The sequence below is a fragment of the Nomascus leucogenys genome, chromosome 22a (assembly GCF_006542625.1).
Source record: "Nomascus leucogenys isolate Asia chromosome 22a, Asia_NLE_v1, whole genome shotgun sequence".
Lineage (NCBI taxonomy): Eukaryota > Metazoa > Chordata > Mammalia > Primates > Hylobatidae > Nomascus > Nomascus leucogenys.
This window is the reverse complement of record NC_044402.1, coordinates 74,982,302-75,008,268: the sequence shown is the minus strand read 5'-3', so window position 1 is coordinate 75,008,268 and position 25,967 is coordinate 74,982,302. Positions and strand designations below refer to the sequence as shown.

The following is a 25,967-nucleotide window of genomic DNA, read 5'->3' as shown; positions in this document are numbered from 1 at the left end:
AATTTCTAGTCTTATAGCTAATTTGTTAGTCCTGCAAAGGCAGACTGGTCCCCAGGAAAGAAGGGGATCTTTTCAGGAAAGGGCTATTATCAATTTTGTTTCAGAGTCAAACCAAAAACTGAATTCTTTTCCAACGGCTACGCCCAGGAGTGAACAAGACACTTTAAAGGTTAGAGGGAAGATAGAGTCGGTTGTAGGTCTGATTTCTTTCACTGTCACAATTTCCTCAGTTATAATTTTGCAAAAGCGGTTTTATATTCTCATCTTTCTGCTTTAATTCAAAGGGATACACAGCCTTGATATTTTAACAATATGATCCGATGGTTATTACACTGAGCAGAACTTTTTGTTGTTATTCCTTTCAAATGCACACTCTCAGTAGCTATAGCGTCTTAGCGAGTGAATGTTAACTTTTCTTTGGGGCCTGGAGGTGGCAGCTCTCAGAGCCGGTCAGAACCCCCTGATGAGCAGGAGTTAGCTAGGGCAATGGAGTAGAGCTTCAGTTTTCTCCACGTTTGCTGTGGATCCTACCGTATTTAAGGAAGTGGGTGGCTGATGATAAATCCATCCCCACTGGCAGCAAAACGACTCAATTCCAACCGACTTGTGAGGAGAGGCAGCATCTTTCCGAGGGAAGAGCAGCACGTTGTCCCCACATAGTGGGCAGGAGTCAGATGCGTGTGGACCTTGGGCCGCTGTGGGGTTCACCCAGATTTTAAATCCATTTTTAAAAATGAATTTGAATTTCAGATATCTGAAAGTTGGACCCTCTTTTTTTGAGAGCAGACGGGAAAGCGTGGGAAAAGGCGTTCCTTCCGGCTCGAAGAGAGGGAACACCCCCACGCGATCCCCCCCGCCAGCAGCCGCAAGAAGGTGGAGAAGATTCAAGAGTTGGGGGGAAAAGCCCTGGGCTAGACTCCCCTTCCAGTTCCCGCTCCTCTGCAAACTCCTGTCCTCTTGCCTCGGTCCCCTCGCGCGCAGGGGAGCGGGACGGAGGAAACTGCGGACTCCAGCCCCGACCATCCCGCCCCGCCGCGCTCCTCTGCGGGCCGAAGCTGCCGGCGCGGAGCCCCATTGCCGGCGGGGCAGGCGGGCGCGCGGAGGGCAGGGCGCGGGCCGGCGGGGCCTCGCGGCGCGTCCACATGTGGCGGGGCGGCGGGAGGGCCGCGGCGCCGGGGGGGGAGGGCCCACATCTCGGCGAAGTTCCCGGATGGTCGCAGCCTCCCGGCGCTGAGCGCTTTTCCTGCCCGCCCGGCTCAGCCCTGCGAACCCCGGGAGAAGTTTCCCAGAAAAAATGCCCAGCGCGGCGCGGGGCTGTGGAGTCGTCCGGAGCCGCTGCGCGGTAAGGGACGCGTCGCCTCTGGCGCGACCCGGGTTCCGGACTCCCGGGGGCCGTGGGGGACGCCGGGAGGGGCTGGGTTCGACGGCGGGGCTCGGAAGCGCCGCTTGGCACCAGTGACGCGGGTGGGGCGGCTGGGGACGTCGAGGCCGCGTCCCCAGCGAGCGATGGGCGCGGGCGCGCGGCCTCGGGAGGGGCGCGATTGCAGGCCAGCGGCCCGCGCGTTCTGCCCCGTGCTGATGGCCCGGGGAGGAAGGGGCCGTGGACAGCCGGGGTCCCGCGCCTCGAGCTGGGCTCACCGCTGGGCTCCGCGCACCCGGGGCCGCCCCGTGGGGCTCGGGACCCACTATCTCCGTAGGTCTTGAGCAGGGGCTTCGCGGCGATGCCCTGGGGCCGCATCTACACCCCAGCTAGGACGGAGGGGGACGTTCGGGCATCCCCCGGGGCCGGCTCAAGCTCTGGCACCGCCCGCCTGCCTCTCTGTGGGAACCATGCCCCTCCCGCGCTCCAGCCGGCCTCCCTCCCGGCGCTCCCGGGCGGCCCGCTCGCCCCAGGTCGGCGTAGACTCGCGCGTTAGGGGTCTGCGTCGACCTTAGAGACATCTCCAGTCCCAGTCAGTGCTTTTCGCGCGGAGTGGGGACGGGGGTTGAGCGGGGGTGCTCCCCCGAACTCTCCAGAGACAGCTTCACTTCAGTCTCGAGTCCCCTACCTTTTTCTACTATAGATACTTTTCTTTTTAAAGAAAGAACTGTTAGCGTTGCGAGTGTCAGGGAAAGCAGCTGACCCAGTCGCTGTGAGCCTTTGTTAATCGCAAAGAGCTCTAAATCAGATCACTGGTGGTTGGTTAGACTTTGAGCTCTTTGCGATTAACAAAGGGTGTGGCTGTGTGAGGAACTGAGCCTGGCGATGTCTTCTGGTCCTGCTTAAATCCCGATGGAATATTCCTTCTTCAGCCGCGGGCTCCTGGCCTTATTCAGTTTTCTGGGAAGCCTCTCAAGTTGGCTCAGTGACCAAGTGGACTTGGTCCCTTTTACTGAAAAGCGTGTGTCCGTCCTGCCCCCTGGATCGTCTCTGGACCCCACCCCACTCCCATTCCTCCATCCCTGGCTGCGTGTAGCCCCAGACGCCAGTCTGGTGCAGCCGCAGAGCCCGTGAACAGATTCCACGCTGGGTGGGTTTTCTTTTGCCAGCTTCCCAAAGCAATTTCAAAACAATACTGTAGCTTCATTTTGAGTCGTTGGTAGATTTTTCCATCTTCAAAAATGCTAATTTTTGTAATGGATAAAATAACTCTAAGAAATGTTCTACTTCAGTTTATAAATCACCTTTTAAGTTCTTGAGGTGAGAAAACCCTTGCTAGGCTATCAGCACTGCCTATTAATCCCTTTGCAGTGCACACAGCACTGCCTTCTACTGTGACTGTGTGTGTCTACTTGCCTGTCAGCCCCACAAGGCTGAGTTTCTCGGGGACCTGGAGGTGCTATAGTCTGCAAATCCCAGCCACCTGTGAGAGCCCATTACCTGTTGAATGGAAATGTTCAGACTAAACTCTGCAGATGTTATGAAACCAGTTCAGTAGTATTGTCTTCCTCCCTGGGACTTACCCAACCCCTGCCATAACTTTGGCTCCATGAAAACACATCAACTCTTTGAGGTTGTGTGACGTAGTGCAAAGAGATTTGTAAGCAAGGTAAGATCAAATTCTGGGATATTTAAAGAGAATGAGACTTTCCCCCTGGGGGGATTCATGCCTCCTTCTATTTGTTCATTTTAAAAATTGTCTGTAATGTGTTCAACCACTTTCTGGTGCCCTTAGGCATATCATTACAATTTGAGCCTCACTTATCTCATCCAAGAAATGGGCTTGATAATCTTTGCTCTACATCTACTACAGGGTATGAGGATCAAGTAGGATAATGGAGTGTGAAGGAAGCAGCAAAAAGCAGTATGATACAGGGGCCATCCAGATACCACGCGGTGTGTAGCACCAAGACACGAAAGCTATAATGAGCAGAAAGGTGGGTGGTGAAGAGAGGGTAGTATGCCCTGATCTTGTACATTTACTGTCTCAGGTGCTATGGCCAGGCATGAGACCCTTTTAGCAGACAGTATTCATTACTGGGTCTGTGTCATTGTCTTTGCTATTTCAAGGTGTTCCTAACTATGGTTGTAATTTTAGGAACATAGTTAGTTTCCATAACACATACTGAGAGAATAAATGAAACAAAAGTGCCTTTTATTTGTTGCTATAACCCCTTCACTTTTAAGCATCTGATATTTGTCATTTTACCTCCCAGGGCTGTGGTCTTCCTGAAGCCTTCCCTCCAGTGTGGTCTACTGAATTCTTAATGGTTTCCACACAGTGCTCTCTCTGCTGCTGTTTCCCAGCAAGCCACAATTATACCATGGTTCTTGAAGGCTTGGTAGGCTTATTTATCCCCTGTGGCTAGCAGGGACCCATGTCGAATCAGGTCACAGTTGGAATCAAGCCAGATACTCATTGAGCATTGTGGGTCCCTGCTAGAGGTTATAGCTATACTCTGTGCTAGGTAAGGGTAGAAAGGAAGATGTAGCTCAGAAAGAGATGAAGTCTGCGCCTGAATGCTTACTTTCTGGTAGAGATGAGACATGGTTTCAAACAGCAGGTATGCAGGCAGAATTTGGTAAATAAGGTAAAAAAGGTACAGACCAAATACAGGGAATTCAGAGGAGTCCAGCTGGATGGAGGCACCCCTTCGTTAGTTTGTCCACTTAACAAATATTTATTAAGTGTTTACTGTGTGCCAGGCATCGAAAGATTAATCAGCACATTCACATCGTGTCCCACCATCTCTTCTCCAATTGAGGAACAGTTTAGGCTTCACCTCCCTGTGACAGATGAATACTTCCTCACTCAGCTCTAACTTTTGTTCGCTAGGGCGGACATTTGTCAGTTGTTCCTCACTCTGTAGGTATTATGGTCAGGTCGAAATAACTTAAGTCTGTCCCTTGTATAGTTTTGAGTAATGAAAACTCTAGGTGTACCAAAGCCCCCAGAATATCTTCAGTTAGTTGAGTGATGCTATTCTGCTTAATACACTTTAACTAGTATGCTAATCCTTAGCCATGGGTGTGACGAGAAGTTTATAAAGCTGTGATTCTATAAGTCTGCAGTAAGGCCCAGGAATCCATTTTTTGAAAGCTTCCCCAGGTGATGCTGATGTGCTACCAGAGGGCAGAGTTTCCTAATGGGTAAAGCATGGGCCAGTCCCAACACTGTCTTTTACAAATTCTTTGTGTCTTCACCTTTTTTTTTTTTTTTTTTGAGACAATTTTTTGCTCTGTTGCTCAGGCTGGAGTGCAATGGCATGATCTCAGCTCACTGCAACCTCTGCCTCCCAGGTTCAAGTGATTCTTCTGCCTCAGCCTCCCAAGTAGCTGGGATTATAGGAGTGTGCACCACGCCCAGCTAATTTTTGTATTTTTAGTAGAGATGGTGTTTCACCATGTTGGTCAGGCTGATCTCAAACTCCTGACCTCGTGATTGGCCTACCTCAGCCTCCCAAAGTGCTGGGATTATAGCCATGAGCCACCGCACCCGGCCCTGTATCTTCAATTTTGAAATGAGAGTAACACCCCTTCCGTAAAAGGATTGTTCTAAGGGTCAGATGAGGTGATGTATGTGAATTACTTAGCAGATTGGCTGGGACAGTGTCACTGCTCAGTATTTGTGGACTATTATTATTATTAGCATTAGCATTACATTTATCAGTGTTAGCCTGAACAAAATACTGTTGGCATTTCTTTCTCCATAGTAAATACCAAAAAAGCCTAAACACAGGAACTGCTTTCGATGTAAATTAACATAGAACAATAACCCATTAGCTGTCTGTAGTTTACCGAGTGTTTCATGTCAGTCATCTCATATTTTAACAGCCCCCAAGGAGAGAGAGATCTCACTGAAAAGAATCTTAGTATTGAGGCACTGCCAGCCCGCAGTATCTGCTTACCCAGTAAAACCTACTCTGTTGAGGTTGTCCGGACAGATAAAGGATGAGGAAGCAAAAACCAGACTTGTCACTTTTCCTGGCCCTTTGACACTGGGAAATACCAGTTTAATGTGTTGTGGCAGCCACACAGTGGCCATCATCAGTGTAGAGATGACAGTAGATTAGACTGCATGAGATGTCTGATGTAAAACACCCAATAACACTTGGCCCCAGGCCGGGCTGCTTTGGTCACAACTACAGCACCCACGCCATGGGGTGAGGGTACCACTGCTTCTTCTCGTGGCCATGGATCAGAAACTTTTGAGTCCTAGGGTGCATGCTCAGCATTACAGAAATTGCAGGTCACAAATATTTGTTGAGAAGTCAAAAATGATAGACTATGCTAATAGTCAATAAAATAAAAATGTAGCTAAACAGGAGATACAATTAGCTACGATGTTTGTTAGCCTTGATAAGCAGGGTTCACATTGGAGGAACATGTTGCTATGTAACATTTTAGCATTGCTTACTATGGGTATATGTATTTTTCTTCTTCTAATAAGCCATCTTTCCAGCATAACTAAATTTCTTCTTTTAATTTCCTTTTCTCTCTCAATTATATTAATTTAAGTGAATGAAATTCTTCAAAACCTTCTATGATCTGGCCCAAACATTTAAAAATATCTTTCTTTCCTTTCTTTCTTCCTTTTATTCTCTCTCCCTCTTTCCCTTTCTTTAACATTATCACTTACTATATGTTATTTGAGTCATTTGATATTCACTTACCCTGAGAGGTAAGTTCTGTTTATTTATGTGGAACCTGAGGCTTAGAGAACTTAGGTAACTTGCCCAAGGCCCCACAGTTAGTGACAGAACTAGTAGTCAAACATGGAGCAGTCTGATTCCAAGCATCGCACCTTTAACCTTTAATTTCACCATCAGCCTTATTATGCACTACTTTTCATTTACTGGGTTCCAGCTAAACTGCACTTTCCTTTCGTATGCTGTTGCATTGCCATTCCTCCTCTCCACACTGCCCCTTCTCTTCATTTGTTTGTTGAATGCTATAAGAATCTTCAGATTGGTCAGGATTACTTGCTGAAAAGTCGAAATAATAGACTTTGCTAATACTCAGTAAAAGAAGAATGTTGCTAAAATTAACAGGAGACACAATTACCTACAAATTTCACTAGTTTAGGAGCTTTGATAAGCATGGTTCACGTTGTAAGAACATGCTTCTTAACAAGAGCCAAAATGTTCTCTTCTCCATTTGCTGATTCTGCCTTCTCTTAGTTTCCATCGCCATTGTTCTGGGCTTCACCTGTGGCTTGAAATTCACCCTGTCCTGTATTGCAGTCACTTGCAGGCATCTCTTCTTTCTTGTTAGATTGTAAGCTCTTTCAAGACAATCACTTTTTAAAAAATCCTTTTGTATTTTCTCAAAACAGTAGATTCTTGTATAGTAGGTTGTCGATGTTTGTTAAAGGATGGTTTATTTCTTCCACTCTGTAAGATTTGAGTGAATTTTTCATGAAAGCCAAACAGATCTTTGTTTTGCAGAAGAGTGTCTGGTTTCTGAAGATGCTAGCAAACAAATTTGATCCTAAGAGTGGTCCTTTACAATAAGTTATATATATATATATATAATATATATATATATATGATGACTTTTTTTTTTTTTTGAGACAGTTTCTCACTCTGTCACCTATGCTGGAGTGCAGTGGTGCCATCAGTTCACTGCAGCCTCGACTTCCCAGGCCCAAATGATCCTCCTACCTTAGCCTCCCAAGTAAGCTGGGATAACAGGTGTGCACCACCATGCCTTGTTTCGTTTTGTTTTCTTTTTTGTGGAAATGGGGTCTCCCTTTTGTCTTGAATTCCTGGGCTCAAGCGATCTTCCTGCCTTGCCTCCGAAAGGGCTGGGATTACATTATACCTGGCCACAATGTGACATTTTAAAATTCATATACATAATTAGCTTTTTATGTGTTCCAAATTAAAAAATAACCATGATTCTAATAATTAAGAAGTGGGAAGTTTTGTTCTTGTGGGGAAAGTAGAAGTTATTATTGTAGAACCTAAGAAGTGATATTCCTGGTCTAATACCTGTATCTGATTCACTTCCACATAAATGAAGTTCAACTCTTTTGCCCAGGAGTTTTGCATCCCTTGCTTTGGGTGAGAAGAGGATAAAACGTAGAAAGAAGTCTAAGCAAGACCGGGTGTGGTGGCTCACTCCTGTAACCCCAGCACTTTGGGAGGCCAAGGTGAGAGGATGGCTTGAGTCCAGGAGTTCAAGAACAGCCTGGGCAACATGGCGAAACCCCATCTCTACACAAAATACAAAAATTAGCTGGATGTCATGGTGCACACCTGTAGTCCCAGCTACTCAGGAGACTGAGATGGATCACTCAAGCCTAGGGAAGTAGAACCATGATTACACCACTACACTCCATCCTGGGCAACAGAGTGAGACCCTGTCAAAAAAAAAAAGAAAGAAAGGAAGGGAGGGAGGGAGGAAGGAAGGGAGGGAGGGAAGGAGGGAGGAATATCACACTGTATCCCATAAATATGTACAATTATTATATGTTCCTTAAAAATAATAAAAGCAGCCAGGTGCTATGGCTGAGCCCAGGAGTTTGAGACCAGCCTGGGCAACATAGTGGGACCCAATCTCTGCAAAAAATACCCCCGCTCCCCCCAAAAAAAAGCCAGGCATGGTGATATGTGCCTGTAGCCCAGCTACTCAGGAGGCTGAGGTGGGAGGATCGCTTGTGCCTGGGAGATTGAGGCTGCAAGTGAGCCATGATCACGCCACTGCACTCCAGCCTGGGTGATAGAGTGAGACTCTGTCTCAAAAAATAAATAAATAAATAAAATGAAAGCAAAAAAAAAAGAAAGAAATCAGGTAACTTCTCTTCCCCACACCTTCATGCCCATCCTCCCAACTCTTACAGCCCACCCTCCCACTCCTCCCCTAACACCCCCCCTCCCTCCCACACACAGAGGAAACAAACAAAAACAACGTCTTGTCTCTTAGAACTTGGAAAAGGTTTTTGTTAACCACAAGTCCAGGTGCTCAGTATTTGTAATTTATAGTCTTTGCTTCTATGTTTTTGCTGAAAATATGACTCTTTATCAGTCTTTAAAAATTATATTGTACTGTTGACCAAGCATGGTGGCTCACACCTGTAATCCCAGCACTTTGAGAAACTGAGGCAGGAGGATCACTTGAACCCAGGAGATCGAGACCAGCTCGGGCAACATAGCAGACGCTGTCTCTACAAAAAATAAAAATTAGCCAGGCATGGTGGCATATGCCTGTAGTCCTTGCTACTTGGGAAGCTGAGGTGGGAGGATCACTTGAGCCCAGGAGTTTAAGGTTACAGTAAGCTATGATCATACCACTGCACTCCAGCATGGATGACAGAGTGAGACCTGTCTCTAAAAAAAAAAAAGTAGATAAAAATAAAAATTATATTGTAGTTGTAAATTTTTTCAGATTACAAAAGTATATGTACTTGCTATAAAGAAGACAAGTAAAATGGAAATATATAAAGAAAAGTTAATAAATTTTCTCCTATCTCCCTTAAATGCTAACCCTTTGAAGTAATCAATATTATCAATTCCTGAACTTTCTCCTTGCTTTTATAACTTTGTATAAGTATATATGCACATATATAGTTTTTTCTCCTAAAAATAGAATTATATTACATATTAATACATTATGCCACAATTGTGTTTAATATAATAAAGCATCATAGACATTCTCTCCAGAATAAAAAACTCACTTATGGCATGGCTGCTTAATATTCCACAATTTAACTATTCATGTTGTTTCAAGTTTTCTTTTACTACAACAGTTCTTCCTGCAACATCCGTGTGTGTGTGTGGTGTGTGTGTGTGTGTGTGTGTGTGTGTGTATTTGAACCTGCCAACTAACAGAAGCTTTTTTATTTCTGTCTGTCAGAGTCTCTAAACTAGTATTACTTTCCAAAAGCTGTAGTAATTCACAGTCTCACTGACACTATTTGAAAATATCTGTTTCCCCGTATCTTTGCCAGCATAATTCATTTTAGAAGTATAAACTTTATGATCTCTTTTTTCCTGTTTTGTTTCAAGTTTTCTTTAGGGGAGCACTTGTCACTGTCTCTACATTAAAAAAAATTCACTTATTTGATTATTCTTGCCTGCCTTTTCCTTAATTTTATAATTTCTTAATCATAATACATATGATTTGTCTTCTAGAACTGAAAAAGAAAAGTTCATGGCTGGACTTACAGAGTTTAATTGTTCTGTATTGAAATAAAACAAAACACTTGATTTCTCTTTATAGTAAAGTAAATGTAGACCTTTCAATTCTAATTTTCCTCTTCTAAAAGTTCATTATTTAAGAAATTGTCTCAGGAAATATAAATGTTTTAATGGGAAAAACAGAAACTTACAAAATACAAAGATGGGAAATTTTAAAGGAGCTTTAAGACTGTAAAGCTGAGTTTCTCTCTTGAATCTGAAAATCTGAAGACAAAGGTTCTTTGAGAGCATTAGTTATAAGTTGTGCTGAATTACATAAAGAGGAAAAAGTGAATCATAGCAGATAGGAATTTAAACCTGGACTGTTGTTGAAAGTCCTTGCGCTCATTGCTCCTGCTTATTTTTCTGGGAGGTGGGTTTAGATTCTGCTTCTCATGTCCTTGCCGTTTCTGAGTTCATTATAAAATTATTTGTGTATAACTCCAGCAGTACATTGGTTAATCAGAAACAGCTGTACAACTGGATTCATTTATAGGAATGGAATAACTAAATCAATCAGCAAAAGTTCTTGTATTTGGGTAGGTTGGGCCAACATTGTGCAGCCCAGAATAATAATGCTTTGTAACTAACCTGACACAGATGTCAAAAAGATTGCATTTGGGCAACAGAAGTTGGAACTGAAAATTAAGAAACCCTGTGAATGCTTGATGTCTGCCATAATAAAGTGTTACTCTTTTTTTTTTTTTTTTTAATGTTAGTGTTTTCAAAGTTAGGAAGATTCACTAAAGGAAGTCCTGTTTTAAAAAGAACATATGAGAGTTTTACCCTGTATGGGCTGGGTCCCTTGAATGAGAGTGAATTGTCCAGATCGGTGTCCCCTGAAAGTAAGTGCATACATTCTGCCAAACGTCCAGGATTGAAACAAGCCGAGGGCCTCATGCTGGGAAGAATGCCACAGACCAGGCAGGCAAATGGATGTCTCTGACTAGAGGGAGCCGCGCTGAATCAGGGAGAAGACAGAAGTTCCCAAGCAAGACTCAGGCTGAAGTTCTGACACAGCATGGTCAGAGGAGTTCCTCGAGATGATGTGTTCTTATGCAGAACCCAGAGATCCATGGGGGCTGAATGAGTTTACAGAATGAAGCCCTGTTTGTATAGCTCTAAGCAGGCAGTGTTATGGAGACTTCAGTACAATGCGACAGGAGGTCTGATGAGAAAAGGAAAATCTCTAGACCCTGAGTCCCCATAGGGGACCCAATCCTAAGGGACCCTGAACTCTCCACCACTTGAAAATACAGGTGGGTTACTTTCAGTACCAGAAATCTGCCTGCCTCAACTAGCAGGTCCAAGTGCCTGGCTTGCTGTGAAGTGGAGCTAACCTTAGTAGGGAGCTGCATTACATTTTAGCCAGTGAGGGGCATAGTGAGGAACCAGGACCAGTTGGCACCTTTTCTCTTGCTGCATACCATGGTTTTGGCACTGGAATTTGTAAAAACTTGCATCTTTTTGAGGCCCCCTTATGCTGATGCCTGAAGTCCGATGTCCTCTTGCCCACCTTCACATTGTCCCTGGTTTGGGATGTCCATCAATCCTGACAGATAGTGAAACCATCTTAAAAAATTAAGTTACTGCCAGACGCAGTGGCTCACGCCTGTAATCCCAGCACTTTGGGAGGCTGAGGCGGGTGGATCACAAGGTCAGGAGATCGAGACCATGGTGAAACCCCGTCTTTACTAAAAATACAAAAAATTAGCTGGGCGCGATGGCAGGCGCCTGTAGTCCCAGCTACTCAGGAGGCTGAGGCAGGAGAATGGCGTGAACCCGGGAGGCGGAGCTTGCAGTGAGCCAAGATCGCACCACTGTACTCCAGCCTGGGCAACAGCGAGACTCCGTCTCAAAAAAAATAAATAAAAAAAATAAAAAATTAAGTTACTTTCAGGTTAAGACCTGATATTGACCAGCTCCTTTACTGGATTTCTTGTGCATTGTGTCCTCTGTTAAAGGCAGAAAGGTAACATGAAAAGGGCAGTAAACAAGGAGTTCACCAGTTGTAGTCTAATCCCAGCTTTGTTGCCTAGTAGTCAAGCTGGCCTTGACAACAACACTATGCAGAAGTAGAGTAGAGAATCTGCAGGAACAGGGAGAAGATGGTGGCCAGCATGTCTGTGATGCCTCTGATGGGACACACCATTAACATCTCCACATAAGGTCCATCCTAACAATGCAATCAACGTTGTAACTTGTCATTCAGAGGCCTGAGGAGCCGGAGCCTGATATTTTACCATGCCTGTTTTTGACTAAGTATTTAATAAGGGAAAGACGTATATATCCATCACATTTCTCATTTAGCTAAAATAGTGTATATGTAATATATAAAGATCAATTTATATTTTAGCGAACTCATGGAGTTCTTCGTTTATACTTGAGTCTCACTGTATACTTGCTAAAGAAGGAATATTAGCTGAAACACTGAAGTCTTTCTATTGCACTGAGGTTGTTTTTTGTAATAGTATTTGTGGAAATGGGATTTGAGCCAGATGCTGTCCAGGTACACTGGGCAGATTTTATTTACATCCAATAAAAATCACACTACCTCACTATATGTAAGCACACATCGTTTATATTCACTTTTATTCTGTATTAGTGTATAACCTTGAAACCATCTGTCCTCACCATCTATTATTAGGGCAACCCGCCCCCAATAATAATTAAACATTATTTCACATAGGTTATTTTCTATTTCCCTAAGTGTTGGCCAGTCTGAGAAATAAAGGGAAAGAGTACAAAAGAGAGAAATTTTAAAGCTGGGTATCCGGGGGAGACATCACATATTGGCAGGTTCCATGATGCCACTGAAAGCAGCAAAACCAGCAAGTTTTTTATTAGTGATTTTCAAAGGGGAGGGAGTGTACGAATAGGGTGTGAGTCACAGAGATCACATGCTTCACAAGGTAATAAAATATTACAAGGCAAATGGAGGCAGGGCGATATCACAGGATGGGCTGAAATTAAAATTGCTAATGAAGTTTCGGGCATGCATTGTCATTGATAACATCTTACCAGGAGACAGGGTTTGAGAGGAGACAACCGGTCTGACTAAAATTTACTAGGCTAAAATTTACTAGGCGGGAATTTCCTCGTCCTAATAGGCCTGGGAGCGCTACGGGAGACCAGGGCTTATTTCATCCCTTATCTGCAACTGTAAAACACAGGCATTCCCAGAGTGGCCATTTTAGAGACCTACCCCTGGGAAAGCATTCTCTTTCTCAGGGCTATTCCTTGCTGAGAAAAAGAATTCAGCGATATTTCTCCTATTTGCTTTTGAAAGAAGAGAAATATGGCTCTGTTCTGCCCCGCTCTCAGGCAGCCAGACCTAATGGTTATCTCCCTTGTTCCCTGAACATTGCTGTTATCCTGTTCTTTTTTCAAGGTGCCCAGATTTCATATTGTTTAAACACACATGCTTTACAAACAATTTGTGCAGTTAACCCAATCATCACAGGGTCCTGAGGCGACATACATCCTCAGCTTACGAAAATGACGGAATTAAGAGATTAAAGTAAAGACAGGCATAGGAAATCACAAGAGTATTGACTGGGGAAGTGATAAATGTCCATGAAATCTTCACAACTTATGTTCAGAGATTTCAGTATAGGACAGGCATAAGAAATTATAAAAGTATTAATTTGGGGAACTAACAAATGTCCATGAAATCTTCACAATTTATGTTCTTCTGCCATGGCTTCTGCCGGTCCCTCCGTTCAGGGTCCCTGACTTCCCGCAACAATCTATCACACACAGTTGCATCTGCACATATGTACACATATGTCATTGACTTACCCCTTTTAAGGAGCACTTCAGATATAACCAGGAAGCACCAATTCCAGACTTCCTTGGAAAAGTCAATATATTGCTGTCCATTTTATGTGTCAGTATGTGTCAGCCTTTGTAGCTTCATAGAAGGCAGAGGTTGTCGCTAACTAATGAATACTTTGTACAGTCTCAGACAAAACACCCTATGCCTAACCAGGTGACTGTAAGTGCTTTGGAGGGCATTCACTGTGATGGCAGTGATTACTGAGAGTGGATACAAATACTTAATGCGGGGCATTGCCAGTGAGAATTCTGACCTGACTGTTAGTTGGTGACTGTGGCCATTGCTAGTTGAGCCTCCTATTTGTAATTCTTAGTCCTGGTCTAAGGAACAACGCATTGCTGTTTTGGCTCAGCAGCAGACCGTGCTAGATGGCAGCCAGCCAGCAGGAACTGCACTGCTCTTGCTCCTCAAAATTGGTGCTAACATTACAGGCCTCTATTTATGCATGGCAAGATTCTGGACCAACACACTGGTCAATGATTCCCCTATGGACTTTCTTCCTTGCAGAGAGGTTAGACCAACTTGTCTACCTGGGAAGCTGAACTTTAGGACAAGTGCCCTCGACAACCCAGTTACCCTTTGTAGTTAGGGTTGTGACAAGGGCTTTCTGAATTCTAACTTAGATGCCCAAGAAAGCATAGCAGAATCCTAATAGAAGCTTTCCCTGTGCTTCCTGTCAGCTCTGGTCCTAGCAACACAGACGGGGAGAGGAAAAGGGAAGAGGTTCCTTGTGATGGGGGAGGGTACAGAGGCCAGCAGTGAAATAAGACAAAGAGTCTGGTGGTTCTGAGCTGCAGGGAGAGACCCCATCAGTGGGTTGGGGGGCAGGGAGTGAAAAGCCAGGAATCCTAATCTTCATCTGTGTGGCTGCTGGGTTGGACTCCTGGCGGTGCCAGGAACTCAGTGAGCTGGACTAAGCTGGGATCTGCCTTAGGAAAACTCATTAGGAAACAGAGATTAGAGGAGGCCCATCTCATGCTTACTCTTGCAAGAGTGCCCTCCCCTCCTCACCTTGAAAACTCCTTGTCATGTCTTACATCTTAGTTCATGTCACCTTTTTTGAAATGCTTCCGCACTCCTCTCCAGCATAACAGTTCATTTCTTTTTAAAATTATGTTTAAATTTTATTTGTTTTTAAAGTAGTGTTTCATGCTGTCACCCAGGCTGGAGTGCAGTGGCACAATCATAACTCACTGCAGCCTCAAACTCTTGGGCTCAAATGATTCTCCTACCTCAGCTTCCTGAGTAGCTGGGACTGCAGGCACATACCACCATGCTTGGCTAACATTTTTTCATTTTTTTAGAGACGGAGTATTGCTATGTTGGCCAGACTGGTCATGAACACCTGGCCTCAAGCACTCCTCAGCCTCCCAAGTAGCTGGGACTACAGGCGTGAGCCACGGCGCCCAGCTCTGACAGTAATTTCGTTAATGTATGTTGAGTATCTGTCTCCCCATTAGATTGTGAACTACTTGATAGCAGATAATTGCAGCAATTTACCCTCTTTATTGCCAGTGACAAGTGTAATGCTTGGCATATACCTGGTGCCTAATAAATACCAGCTGAATGAAATCATGTGTCCTTCTAGAGCAGTTATCTCAGTTTTGTTTTAATGGTTTATTAATTCTGGGATACTGAAATGTTAGAAACTATTGACCACAATTAAACAGGTCTAGAAATAGAGCACTTCTTCACTTATATTGGAGGCCAATGGAATTATGAAATTAATTTAACAAAATTTTACTTATTTCTCAGGAATGCATGGGAACATAAGGGGTCTTCATCTGGATTCACTGTCTGGGTACTGTTTCCTAATTTCTTGCCTGCCTGGCTACCACACTCAGCAGTACTTTGCCATGGCCACAGAAGTCAGGGATGAATTATTCCTATTTAGATTACCAGTAATCATTTTTGAAGAAGTAATGATAAAATAACATTGTTTACTGTTTACCAGGTAAAATTCTAAATGCTCTGAATGAACTTATTGAACCCACGTAACCACCATCTAAGGCAGGCACCATTATTGTTTCCATTTACAGGTGAGGAATTTGAGGGTAATCAGCTGGTCCAGTTTCACACAGCTAACCTGGCAAGGTCAGTGTTCAGTCCAGGCAGCGTGGCTTCAGCCCATTCTGAACCATGAGGCCCTGCTGCCTCTTTGGTCAAGCATGTTCATTTAAAAGGACCTAGATGGCCCCAGCTTTGTTCAGGCAGCTGACTGACCACTGACCCAGTGTTGTTCATGTCCCTCTGTTTGTTGCATGCATGCTTCTGGGTTAGGGCCACTGACCCACTGTGGAAAGGCAGCAGGAAGCAGTGAAGGCTGACTGCTGGTCCACCCATTAGCTCTTTGTGTGGTGTTTTGGGTCCAGCATTAACTTTGCTCTGAATCATCCACACTGCCCTGATACCCATCATAGACATACATAGACATAAGTTTCTAAATGTCCCCTAAGACTCAGTGGTCTTTAATGAGGAAGAAAATCTTCCTAGAGTGTCACAAATGCTGCCTAAAACTGGTGGCACTGACTAGTGTCACATTATGTTATCAATAATAATAATAAGTTACATTCAACTGGTAGAGAAGGAATATAATACTCAACTGAAAAATGCACACCCTTTTTTCTTTTAACTAAAAAAAAATGTAACATCCCAGAGCATTAGAGTAGGGAAGCAAAGTGAAGATCATTTTGCCCAACCTTGCGTTTCGTAGGTAAAGAGACAGAGCCCCAGAGAAGTCAGGTAGATTGCCTAAGGCTAATGGCCAGTTGGTAGCAGAGATGAGATAAGAACACAGGCCTACTGGGTTCCAGTTCGGTTCTCTTCCCCCTGCCTGAGACTGCATAAAATGTTCCATAGATGATTTTCTTATTAAATTATAGGCAAAACATAGAACAATCTGTTTCTTTACTGGGCAGGACCAAGGTTAACAGTGCCTTAAAGAGGTGAGAGATGCGGCTGGAAACCTCCTTCAGGTACAAAAGGTAACAAGATGAAGGGCTGGGGAGTGTGCTTAGCAAGGTGGTGTTCAAAAGGCAGCTGTCCTGTAGAGTTTGCACTGCACAAGCCCCTGCCTTCTGGACAGTCCCAGGCAAAAAAGCAGATACCTTTCTCCAGTAACTTCTGGCTCAAGTTATTTTGGGGGTGAGAGAATCAAACTAGCTGAGTTTATAGCAGAGTTCAGCAGAGGGCAGGAAGAGGAGGGAAATGGCTACTTCCTTTCCATAAAGAAAAATGTATCTCAAAACCTGCTGCGGAGAGCAATTGTTAGGCAGCCTAGCCTCAGCCTGGAGGCCGGCAAGCTGCAGGGCTCTTGCTAGGCTGCTGGGAGGAAGAGCTTTAAGCCCCTCCCAGAAAGGCTGAGGTGGCCTGCAGAGGCTTCCCCTCCTGGTGCTCTGCATCACCAGCAACCTGGGCAGGATTTGCTGCTCCTGGGATCAGAGCTGCAGGTTGACCACAGGTTACCTTTGTACCTGCAAAACAATGACCAGGGATCCTCACAGGCAAGACTGGAGAGGAGATCAGCTCTTTATCAGATAGAGACAGAAACCTAGGGCTGGAAGGGATCCAGAGCTGTGTTCCCACCTCTGAGCTAGACGCTTCAAAACAGCCCAGGGAAGGGGGTGGAGGTGGAAAGGGTTGTAAAGTGTCATTAGCCTGGGACTGACTTCAGCCCTGATCTTGCATGATCTCACCCACAGGAAGAGCATTTTGGGAGAATTGAAACTATAAGGTCAAAGAAACTTGAGGGGAATTCTTTACAATTCTTGCAGAGACCTCGACCAGTCCCAGAAAGAGTGTGCCATACTTGGTAGACTGTTCGAGGGTGGGAAATGCTTTATTCCTTCCCTCCCTTCGGGCCTCGCTCACTGTCAGCCCCAGTGGTGAGCTCTGTGCTGGCAGTTTATCTGGTCTTCTTTTCAAGTCCAGAGAAGGACAAAATAAAAAGCTTAGAGGAGCAGAAGCTAAAACAAAACCAACTGCATTCTTAAACCCAATCTGATACAGCAAGGTTTTCAGGGAGTGCAGCTGCTCACAAGCCCATGGGGCCCTTCCAGCCTCAAATCCATGGGACATTGTTCTTAGTCAGAGGGCAAAGGGATCTCTTTGTGTTTTTCTGATGTGAGCCTGGACCTTTCTAGAATTAAACAAGAAACTAAAGGCAGAGCTAGGATTCAAATTGAGAAGTTTCTGATTCCCATGTCTGTGGTCTCCGTGCCTTGTCCTTGATTAAAATGGCAGTTTTAGAGGCACATCCCACCATTGAGCATTCTGTGTCAGCATCAGCCAGCTTCCTGCAAAGCCAGGCCCCTGGGCATGTGCAGGCTATTGGTTAAACCTGGATGATGCAGAAAGTGGCTTCCAGTTCTCCTTCTTAGTGGTCAAGGAATGTGGAGGGGCCTGTGGCAGGTAGACCAGGCACTAAGCTGGGTGCAGAATGGGCTTTACCTTCTAAACTTACTGTCCCAGCTCCAGTGTAAACTAATGAACTCTCATGAAACCAGTAATGGCTTGCTTGCTTGAGGAACTAGAGGGCAGGGTGTGCCGTAACTGACCCTGGTTGCATAAGACAGTCCAGTGAGTTCCTCCTTTTTCACCCCCTGAGGTACATCAAAAGGGCCCAAGATAGAAAAACTGTAGGAATAAACTCAGTCCTAATTTGGAGGCCATAGGCAAGGAACCTTACATTGTATAGATTCCTGGCGCTGGCAAAACAGACAGTGGTGGATACCTTCAACTCTTGCCAGAGTTAAATTTTTGTTTGTTTGTTTTGAGATGAGATCTCACTGTGTCACCCAGGCTGGAGTGCAGTGGCACGATCATGGCTCACTTGCAGCCAAGGAATCCTCCTACCTCAGCTTCCCAAGTAGCTGGTACTACAGGCACATGCCAACATGCCTGGCTAAGTTTTTCAGTTTTGTAGAGATGAGGTCTCACTGTGTTGCCCAGGCTGGTCTCATACTCCTGGGCTCAAGTGATCCTCTTGCCTCAGCCTCCCAAAGTGCTGGGATTACAGGCATAAGCCACCACACCTGGCCCAAAATATTTTTAAGAGAGATAATTTAAGAGGCTACAAGTGGTATGGGTTAGAGTTTAAACGACAACAAAAGAAGCATGCTCAGAGTAGAGCCCCATTCCTCCACTCGAATGACAGACGTGAAGGGGGACTGTGTCTGCATGCAGTATCTACAAATGAGCCTCTCTGAGCAGAGTCCATTGTAGAAAAACACATTATCTAAACTAGGGTTCTGAAACCTTTTTTGGTTATGACCTACAGTAAGAAATACATTTTTCATTGAGACCCAGTGTATACAAGATAGATAAACAGAAACAAAAACAAAAGTGTTTTTTGTTTTTTTTTTTTTGAGACAGAGTCTCGCTCTGTTGCCCAGGCTGGAGTGCGGTGGCGCGATCTCGGCTCACTGCAAGCTCCGCCTCCTGGGTTCACGCCATTCTCCTGCCTCAGCCTCTCTGAGTAGCTGGGACTGCAGGCGCCTGCCACCACACCCGGCTAATTTTTTGTATTTTTAGTAGAGATGGGGTTTCACCGTGGTCTCGATCTCCTGACCTCATGATCCACCCGCCTCGGCCTCCCAAAGTGCTGGGATTACAAGCGTGAGCCACCGCGCCTGGCCCAAAAACAAAAGTTTTATAAAACAATTTCCATGTTTACCAAATGCAACACATTTTCTTTTCTATTCTATTAAGAAGAAAAAGCTGGTTGCAACCCACTAAAGTGATTTTATGGCCAAAGAATGGGTAGCAATTTGCATTTTGAAAAATACTTATTTAAATAGAAATTTGTCAGGCATGTAGAAACCAGTCACATTGTAGCTCTGGCAGATTTCTGCAGGAGATCCAGTGACACAGGTTTCACGGTCCTAGAAATGGTTTTCCTTACTCTTTGAATCTCTCACAGTTGATGAGGTGGTGATGGTGATGAAGGCCAAGGAAGAGAGTGGAGAAGATGGTGATGGAGGAATTAGGAGGCCGAGTCTTAATTCTGCTCAGGCAGAAAACAGTTGAGTGTCTGTGATGCATTGTCCAGACATGAATGAGACACAGACCCTGGTCTATGGCTGCTTATAATTGAGGTGTTGGCTTCATAGTAAAACAGGAGCAAAAAACCAGAATGATGCAGGAAACCTGAGGCCCCTTCATTCTGAGTTCTCTAAAAGGAGAAACCATATTATAGGGATGTGTGCAGCATTATACCCTAGGTCTGTCTCTCCTCAGTAATAAGTATTCAATAAATCTGTATTGAAAGATAGTGTTACCTGAGAATACTCGTACTTGGAACTAGACTGGTAATCAATTATCTATAGTGGTATTGTTAATATAATATTAATGTTAATAAAACATTAACGTGATGTGGGATAGGACAGTTTAGATAAGAAAGATCCAGGCCTGGCGTGGTGGCTCATACCTGTAATCCCAGCACTTTGGGAGGCCGAGGTGAAAGGATCACTTGAGCCCAGGAGTTTGAGACCAGCCTGGGCAACATAGCAAGACCTTGTCTCTATGTAAAAATTAAAAAGGAGAAAAAGGAAGACCCAGAAGAGTTCAGATTATGTAGCAGAACTGCAGACCCCATCTGGGTTTCAGGTCCTCCTAGAGCAAGCTTTTAAACGTTGAGGTTTGTCTGGTTTGACTTGTAAGTGGGCCCTGGGACAGCTTGCCCTGGCTCTTGGCCTAGAGACAAGAAGTCAAAGTGGTGTGGGCCGAGCCCGACACTGGCCACCACGAAGCACAAGAGAGGGCATTCTTGGTTTTCCCCTACTGCTCATTTGAAACTGCACTGAGTTTTCCCACTTGGGTCAGCAGTTCAAGATGGTGTGATTCAGGCTTAAATCACCCCAAGTTTCTGTGTGGTAGGTTTCTGTAGAGATGAGGGTGCTGGCAGACCACTCTCTGTTGAACCCTAAATGGAGTCTTTGTTTCAAGTCCTGGACTAACCCAGCACTAAGGGGGCATTGAGGCTGAGGAGTGGTCTTGGGGCCCTGGAGACCCTGGCACAGGTCCCAGTGCAGAGAGTGAACGAGCTCCTCCACACCCCCCGCGCTGGCTCTCGCAAAAGCAAGCCCTGTTCTGATTGTCCTGCCCCAAGGCCTGGCGCTTCAGACCCAGACCAGTCGCACTGCTACACTAAATTAGATCGAAGCCCTTCATTCAAGCACTTGGGGTGTGTATGTGAGAGAGAGGGACAGAGGGACAGAGAGGAGAGAAGGGTGTGCTTGCTGGCGAGGGAGGCAGGGATTTGCAGGGAGGAGAGGGAAAGACGGTACCTGACTTAGGGATAGAGCCAGAGAGCCCCAGGTTCTACTGCCAGCTCTGTCGCTGTCTGTGTGGCCTTGGGCCTCAGTTTCCTCATCCATAAATTGGGGAGGTTAGTGCTGCTTCCTCTGATCTCCTTTGGCTCCAACGCCCTGTGGCTCTCAGAGCTGAGCAATGTTTTCTGGCAGGAAAGAGAGGCTGCCCAGAGCTTCCTTCTCAGGCAGCCAGTGCGCACATTCTTTCCTGTGCCCGCATATGGAAGCAATTTCTAGATTATCCAAGGCACTTGTGCTGCCGAGCTCACCCGAGACAGAAGAGCTTGGTGGTGGTAAATGGAAAAAGATAAAAAACCTGCATGCGTGTTCCTCTGTTTTCCTCCCACGGTGACTTTCATATCTGGAATCCCTCGTGCAATTTGCTTTTCCATGCTATGGCAGGGGCGTGCCAGTGGGTTTGGGAAACTTCACAGAAAAATCCTGATAAAAACAAAGTGAACTGCTTCTCTCCTGAGGCCAAAGGCCACTTTGCCTTTTTCCCCAGAAAACTTCAGGCCTGAGGAAACTTGCAGGGGGCGGGGGGATGTGGGGAAAGGGAGTGCGTGGAGGGGACCATAATGTTCCCACATTTATTGTAATCTTTCTCTCTGGTCTGTTAAAATGAAGACTATTAATGGCTGGCTGAAACATCAGCCAAGAGCTTTGAAGGGAATATGTTTTATTGGTTCCTTCTCTGCCAAGTGAAACCTTTACGTGTGTTTCTCCTCTGCACCCCTTGGAGGTTTGGGTCACAGTTATCTGGTAACTTGTAAACTGGAGGCACGGGGCATTTACTCCTAAATTCAGGTCAGGAAAGTGACTTTTTCTAGAGCACCACCTTGCTCTCAAAGCCTCAACTGTGGCCCTGATCCCCATAGATGGTCCTCAGGACCTTATTTTCTCCCACCCTCTCTTCACTCCTGACCATAATTCTTGGGAAAGGATATTATTGAAAAGGGCATGTTTATAGAGAAGTGGTTTTTGTTCCCCTTTCAGTCTGTCTCTAACTTCTCTACTGCCTAGTCTCCCACTGATGTTAACATTCAAACGTTAATTTTGTAAAGTGGAGGTATTTTTCCTAGAAATGAAATCTGAGTAATTAGGAATCTGTAAATGTTTTACCAACACTTGTTAAAGGTGTTGCATTCTTGTTGTCATATAGACCCAGAATATCCCTTCCGAATACTTTCTGGAAAAATCTCTCAAGACAGTAGGCTGATGGATGCCAAAAGACTCTTAGCAGGGACCACATTCTTTATTTGTTTTGCTTCTGGGTTCTCCTGTGCAGAAGCTTCTGGTCCAAGCAGCCCTCTTATTCCCTTTGGAGAGAGCATGTTTACAACTCTGGTTTGAGTCATCTGGGTTGCTGCCGTGACGGGCTGGAAATCAAACATGACACGAAGATAGAAACACTTACTAGAAACTCACGTGTCTGGCCACCCTATTTCAGGGTGCTCAGATTAGCTCTACTTGGTTGGACATAGTTGTAATTCTGTACATAGTAAACTAAACTGTGTATATGACTAGGACTAGGACTCTGCTAGATTCTCTTCAGCACTAAGCAAAGGTCCAGCAGACCTGTATCCTGTCCTCTAGAGGCTAACAGTCTAGACCACCAATCCAGGGGAAGAATTATGAATTCAGGCCTCACTGATGCATGGGGGACAGTTGACCCTCTACATCCGCAGTCCAACCAAGCGAGGATAGAAAATGGTCGTTATGCCTATGATGGTTGCCTGTACTGAACATGTATGGACATTCTGTAGTCATTATTCCCTAAACAGTACAGTATGACAACCATTTTCATAGCATTTACATTAGGTATTATAAGTAATCTAGCGATGCTTTAAAATATACTGAAGGATATGCATAGGTTTTATGCAAATACTGTACCATTTCATATAAGGGACTTGAACATCCAAGGATTTTGATATCTGCAGGGGTCCTGGAACCAACCCCACATATGTATAGAGGGATGACTCTGTCAACTTGGGGCAAGGGTAGGTGCTCTGCAACCATGGAGATACAGTCCTCTGCTCTCCCAAGAGGATGAAGGAAGAGTCATTTCATCTGTTCTTTTCTTCCAGGGATTTTCTTGTTCTTCGGGGTAAGCACTCCTGCCTCTGGTCTTTAAGGCAGCCACACCCACCCAGACACCGCACACCCAGTGACCCACGGAGTTGAACCCAGCTCTCCAAGGTGGTCACCCTTGCTCCTCCTCACTCCTCTGCAACCTGTTTTTGCTTGATCTATTCATTCAACAAACATTTATTAAGTGCTCACTGTTGAGGTGTGCTTAAGGCAAGGTCCCTATTTCAGTGGAGTTTATGTTCTGCAAGGGAAAAACACACAGGAAACAAACAGATGCTTATGCAGGTAAATTAAGACAGTGATGAGAGCTGTGAAAAAAGCAGAGAGGCTGATGGGATGAAGAATGACAGGGATATATGCTCGAGACATGGCGGTCCACGGAGGGCAGTGCTTCTAGAGTTGAGATGCGAATGACAAGGAGACAGATGCGTGATACCTGGGGAAGTGTGCGTCAGGCCAAGGGCATGCCCGGTGCAAAGGCCCTGAGGAGAGTACACTGGACAAGTCTGGAAAAGACAGAGAGGGACTGTGGCTGTGGGGAGAGGAGTGTGGGCCATGCCAGAGGTGTAGGCAAGGGCAGGTGCTCCTGAGGTCTCTGAGGACCTTAATGTAATAGGCTTTTTGCCAGTGGGGTGATAGAATGTGATTTATGTTTTTAATAAAATCACCCTTGCCTCAATCCCGTCTCCACCCAGCTCTGAGCTCATGGCCTCACACCTTAACTCACACCTGCCTGCCTGGTCAGGCTGCCCCTCAGGCAGGTCTACGTGCTACACGCTGGCCTCCCCGTTGCAGCTGTCCTAGTGCAGGTCACTTCTGCAGCCCCAGCACCAATTGATCAGCTATGCCTTGGGATTCAAAGAATGGGTGAATCAGTCTGCTGTGAGCCGGACTGCAGTGCAATGCAGGGAAGATATGGAGATGCCTTCTAGGCTGTAAGGCCTTGGACATGCCCCTCGCCCCTCTTGACTTCAGTTCCAGCCTCCGTCAGGTGCTTTCCAGCACCAGCCCTAGGCATCAGTGGTTGTTGGGTGATCGTAATAACAGTATTTATCATGCACTTTTTCTGTCCCAGGCTTTATGTGTATTGCACTCAGTCCTCTTGACAATGCTGTGGGAGTGGCACTGCTGGTAACCTTCTTTTAGAGTGGAGGAAACGGAGGCACAGAGTGAATAAGCAACTCCAGTCCATAGCTAGAACGTGGTTGAGCCAAGATTAAAGGCAGACGGTCTGATCCAGTCCATCCTCATACACTTATATCAACCACTGTACTGCCATCAGTGCAGTACCTCCCTGCTGACACACTGTGCCTCAAGCAGTGAGCAGATAGGGTGGAACTGTTTCCCCCCACACCCAACATATTCTCCATTAGGCTGGTGTCTCCAGCATCAGCTGAACCAGTGCTCCCCGTTCCCCCCTCCGTAGGGTGAACCCAGATGTCCTGTCCTGGTGCAGATGTGAAAATCTCTGCCCTGGGAACATTGGCTACCTGCCAAGTAACAGTCAGTAGTAATAGTAGCAGCAAATGTTTATAGAGCACCTACTATGTATCTTGCTGCCTTTTTAAATTATTATTATTTTACAGATGGAGAAACTGAAGCACAAAAAGTTTAGGCAACCTGCTTAGGATCACGGAGCTAATAAATGGCAGGACTGGGATTTGGACCCAGGCAGTCTGGCCCTGGAGACTGTTCAGAATACACTTCTTTATAGCGAAGAAGAATTCCACCCCCTGTGGTTTCCACATGGTAGTCTGTGTTCTAATCCTGATAGCCACAGAATGGCCTAATTTTACTAACAGAGGACAGACCTGTAAATATTTGAAGACAGTTATCACATCTCTCCTGGTTCCAAACCACCTTGCCAAGCTTTCAGGGAGCAGTTCTACCCTGGATCTCTCTGTTTCTCCCAGAAAAGCACAAAGAGTACTTTGTAAATTACCATCCACATCCAGGTACTTGTGAGAGGCAAGGGCGCACTATTAATAATTACACTGGAGTGACAAGCATAAATGAGGACCGTCCTGGGCAAACAAGGAGGTGCTTGACCCTACCCCCAGGCCACGGTGGAAAGGCACTGCTTGGAATGCCTTCTGAAGATGTGTTCAAGTGGAATGTGGGAAAGTTAAGCTTACTATACGCAGATGCATTATGGATGGGAAATCGTTAGGTTTTAGGAGTCTGTCTGCTTTTAGTCAACTTTAGTGCAGTGGAAAGGTGCTCAATGAACGATTGAGTTCTGTAATCACTGATGTGATCCTGGATGAGTCATCTCCCACCCCAAGTTCTCAGTTTCCTCATCAGCACAACAGTGTTGATAATCCAGAGTTCTTTCCAGTCCTGAAACTCTGATCCTCTGTCAACCTTCCCTACACAAGCAGTGGTCTGCATCCTCACCTAGAAGCCACCAACATGGAACTTGGAGTTTTTGATTTGTTTGCTGTGAGTTGAGCCCTCGTATACCATTACTCGCTAAACCGTAGAGGTAGATTTTTAGAGTCCCAGAAGGATCCCCCCTATCTAGCTTGCTTTTGGAGTGTTGATGAAATTGTCCCATGCACTATATTCTTTAAATAATGCTTTTCCTTGAGACACCCATGGATTTTGTTAATACACAAACAGGAAACAGGAAACAGAAAACTGAGCCTCCATTGAAAGTAGCTGTTGAGAGCTGAGTGTGGTGGCTCATGTCTGTGGTCCTTGCTACTCACACTCAGGAGGCTGAGGCAGGAGGATTGCTTGAGACCAGGAATTCAAGACCAGCCTGGGCAACATAGCAAGACCTCATCTATGAAAAAGAGAAACTACCTGTTGACTTACTGAGGAATGTCTTTATTAAAAGATTTACATTTTATATTTCCTAAAACCTGAATCTGCAAATAATTTCAGTGTTTTACATAATTTATCTCATTAGATCCTCAAAATGACTGTGTATAGTAGATATTATCTCCATTTTCCAGATATTGAAACAGAGGCTCAAGGGCTGAAATGACTCGTCCGAGGACATCTGCTAGGTGGTGGTGGGACTGCAATTCACATTTATGTCTGCGGGATCCTTATCAGTCATTTTTCTACTATTCCCATAGTTTTCATTTTGTGTATGTTTTTTGTAAGTGTAGAACTCATTT

General features: G+C 45.2%; 1 protein-coding gene across 2 annotated transcripts in view; it reads left to right on the top strand.

The window, feature by feature from the left end:
• Window positions 1-1,192: 1,192 nt before the first annotated feature.
• WIPF1 (WAS/WASL interacting protein family member 1) overlaps window positions 1,193-25,967 on the top strand; it is a 124,335-nt gene continuing 99,560 nt past the window's right edge. For both annotated transcript variants that reach the window (XM_004091972.3, XM_030803133.1), the window contains exon 1: window positions 1,193-1,342. The gene's annotated coding sequence lies outside the window, so the exon portion shown is untranslated. The remainder of the gene's footprint in view (window positions 1,343-25,967) is intronic.